The 3673-nt window shown below is 47.3% G+C and overlaps 1 pseudogene; it reads right to left on the bottom strand.

Moving 5' to 3' along the window:
* Window positions 1-2817: 2817 nt before the first annotated feature.
* Window positions 2818-3673, bottom strand: part of LOC144580611 (signal recognition particle 9 kDa protein pseudogene) — a 2114-nt pseudogene continuing 1258 nt past the window's right edge.

The raw sequence follows: 3673 nt of genomic DNA, 5'->3' as shown, positions 1-3673 counted from the left end.
TGGCGCGGAGGGAGCTCTGCCAGCCCGAGGACTTCACAGAGCCTGGGGCAACCGGTTTCTCTTCCGCCCATCTGGAGGCCCCTCCCTCTCTCCCTCGTTGCCTGGGGAACCTCCGCCCCGGTGGGGGCCCTATTGTTCCTTTATCGGTACTTTGTGTTCCTTTGTTTGTTGGTGTCTTTCATGCGCATAGACTCTTCTACCTGGGCTTTATGAGGAGTTGGTTTATTTTTTAAGCACCCCCCACCCGCCCCTTTACTCCAACTCGATGAGTTTGTGAGGTGGGTTCCCCCCAACGCCGCGCCTCTCACCACCCTGCGTGGAAACGTTCTGGAGCCAGGCGCGTGGGCCTCCATCCTCTCTCCCCTCCCCCCACCCTTTGCCGGTTGACATTTGCATGGGTGATGGCCAGATCTCACCTCACTCAGTGGCCACTGTTTTTGAAGATGGGGGGTGGGGGTGGGGGTGGGGCACGGTCCCACTTCCCCAGAGGCAGCTGGGGGCGATGGCACAGCCTTTGGTCCTCGTGGGCAAGCGGGTGGGCGGGCTGGACAGTAGTGGTGGGGCTTTTTCACCCCTTCACTCCTCAGCCATCCCTCCCTCCCTCCCTAGGAAAGCTTCATCTTGGCTGGGTCTCTCAATCACCTTTTCTCTTGATGTCTTCTTTTCTCCTTCCCCGGGCCAGCATATATGCAAAATGGGAAGGGCATCGTGGCGCCACGCTCGGCCGTAGTAGTTTGTGCCCAAAATAGAAACGCTGTCTAAAAAGAGATACTTTGCTCCCTTAAGATGACCGGAGGTGATGCCTTGGCACGGAATTCTAGGACGGTGTATCTTTTCCCCAGGACGTGTGTGAGCTGCTGTTTTTCTCCTGCTGTTGACTAGCGCTTTTGTGGATTTCTCGATGTCTAGTGACAGCCGGTTCCTGTAAACTGTACTTCATAATGTGATAACCTGCTTTTTGCCAGTTAAAACTAGCTCTCTCTTTCTCAGACTAAAAGCTGTTCAGGCTTTATGTCAGTTAGCTTCCTGAGCTGGGCAGACTCCATCTTACCTTCTACATTTTAGTGATTTTCCCACCATTCACTATGTCACCAGAGTATGTAGCTGGGGCGGGCTGACGCTGGGAACGCATTTGTTGATAAGAGGCCGAGTTCAGTGGTACCAGCAGAGCTTGGGAATGCGGGCAGGTGCTGTCCGATGCCCAGAGCCCCGGTTACCTATATAAGTTGTGTGTCTTTTGTGACAACTTTACCCCTCGCACCTGGCACTGTTTTATTTCTCATGTTCTAGCTTAAGTTTGAACTTTTTGCTTACTCTCCTTTTGTGAAAAATTTCCTTCAGCTAAGTTCCCCCTCCCTTTTAAAACTAGGGTATAAAAGACCGCCTAATATTTCCTTAGGGGAGAGAATTTTGGGCATCAGCCACCTCTCGGTCGCTGGCATAATAAAGGACTCATAATTCAATCTCAGAGTCTGGTGCATTCTTTCACTCGCTCGGGTACAACAATAAGGTCTTTCTTTCTTTCTTTCTTGTTTTTGTTCTTCTTGTTCCTGTTCTTCTTCTTATTATTATTATTATTATCTTCTTCTTCTTCTTCTCCTCCTCCTCTTCCTCTTCTTCTCCTCCTCCTCCTCCTCCTCCTCTTCTTCTTCTCCTCCTCCTCCTCTTCTTCTTCTCCTCCTCCTCCTCCTCTCCTCCTCTTCCTCCTCCTCCTCCTCCTCCTCCTCCTCCTCTTCCCTTCTCCTTCTTCTTCTTCTTCTTCTTCTTCTTCTTCTTCTTCTTCTTCTTTCTTCTACTTCCCCAGGCTGGAGTGCAATGGCACGATCTCGGCTCACTGCAACCTCCGCCTCCTGGGTTCAGGCAATTCTCCCGCCTCAGCCTCCCGAGTAGCTGGGATTACAGGCACGCGCCACCATGCCCAGCTAATGTTTTGTATTTTTAGTAGAGACGGGGTTTCGCCATGTTGACCAGGATGGTCTCCATCTCTTGACCTCATGATCCACCCTCCTCAGCCTCCCAAAGTCCTGGGATTACCGGCTTGAGCCACTGCGCTTGGCCTGCAGGATATATTTCAACGTAGTACCTTCCCTTCATTCCATTCCTGGGGAATCAACATGTGAACACGACGTTTAGGTGGTGAAATTAGGGTACGAATATAAGTGTCAAATAATATCATACTTCCGGTTTACTGGAAAACATGACAGTTGTGACAGTCACACCTAACACTTTGGTTACAGAAAGAGAGAAGACGGACAGAAGTATGCAATGATGTGACAGTTGGGATCATCTATCGGCCTTCTGAGAAACTGCAGATGAAAAAGACGTCGTGAAAATGTCTGTAAAATGGTGGTTGTGGTACATGTGTAGTGACCGTCATTGCATTCACGCACTCAAATAACTGCTGCTTCTGATAACTGAAAACTAGATTCAAAGTCATTGTTCAACGAGCTGATACTATCAATCCCCTATAATAAAAGGTATTTTTATTGTATCTCTCTGGAGAGAGAGAGAGAGAGAGAGAGAGAGAGAGAGAGAGAGAGAGAGAGAGAAGGCAAAGCATACTGGTTAGTCAATTCCTGTTAGATATAATTGAGGCCACACTACTAGACATACTCAGGTGCACGGCATTCGTAACAATGCGCACTGTGGTGCGGAGTTTGTTCCGATTACCATCTTTTATGTCTGTTGGTCATCGACAGCATACATTTTATGCTCCAAAAGAAATACCTCGATCCAACACAACGGTTACATTGAATGTTCTTTGAAAGAAAGATGAACTAAATTTAAGGAAGCATTGGCTTTTCTTAATATCTCATTTTCAAGTTACTGTTACGAATCTGCCAGAAAGAAACAATTGTGCGTTTTACCTAACATCAAGTAATCTGCAAAGTTCCGGAGACAGATGCATCGCTTGTGCAGTTTCCAAAAGTAAATACAGGCTTTCTGACTGAAAACATTCGCATTCCTAGCTCTCTAAAGAAAACGTTCAAAAGAAAATTACAGAAAATGACCTCTGAGCTTCTGAAGAGTCCACTTAGTTACATAAAGTATTTTCTGTCCCAACACTTTCCCTACTTCAAAAGATATTTACTTCCTCAGTACATGACAAAGTCTTCATTTCAAACCATTCACTCAGTTTCCATGGTAACACTGAGGGATTCCCTGGCTACGGTCAGTGCCACTAGTTAGTTGACTGTGGAATTTCTCAGTCTTCTTTCCATCTTGAGCTTGCTCTCTTTTAGACACCAGACAAACTCGATCATCTGTTACTTGTGTGTTTAACACACAAGTTTCCATCAGAATGCCTGTATTTGAGAACCACACGTGCCTTCACAGGGTCAGCGAGGTAAAGCTTCTCTCTCGGTAGGCAGCGTGGCTGAACTCCTCCCAGGTCTGGCACTGTGCATCGTGGCCTGGAGTGCAAAAGTAAACAGAGGCAAGGCCACAGAACCAGGTTCAGCAAACTACCTAGAGTCGCCAACGGATGCAAAAGTCATAAGGTCTTATTTTCTAGAAATTCATGAGGTCTTCTTCTTCTTCTTCTTCTTCTTCTTCTTCTTCTTCTTCTTCCTCTTCTCTCTCTCTCTCTCTCCCCCCTCCCTCCCCCACTTTCTTCCACCCCTCCCTCTTCCTCTCCCTCTTTTTTATTTTAATATAAGCTCAGGTAGATCTA

This window comes from Callithrix jacchus, chromosome 20, assembly GCF_049354715.1.
Source record: "Callithrix jacchus isolate 240 chromosome 20, calJac240_pri, whole genome shotgun sequence".
Classification (NCBI taxonomy): Eukaryota; Metazoa; Chordata; class Mammalia; order Primates; family Cebidae; genus Callithrix; species Callithrix jacchus.
This window is presented reverse-complemented; position numbering and strand designations above follow the sequence as displayed.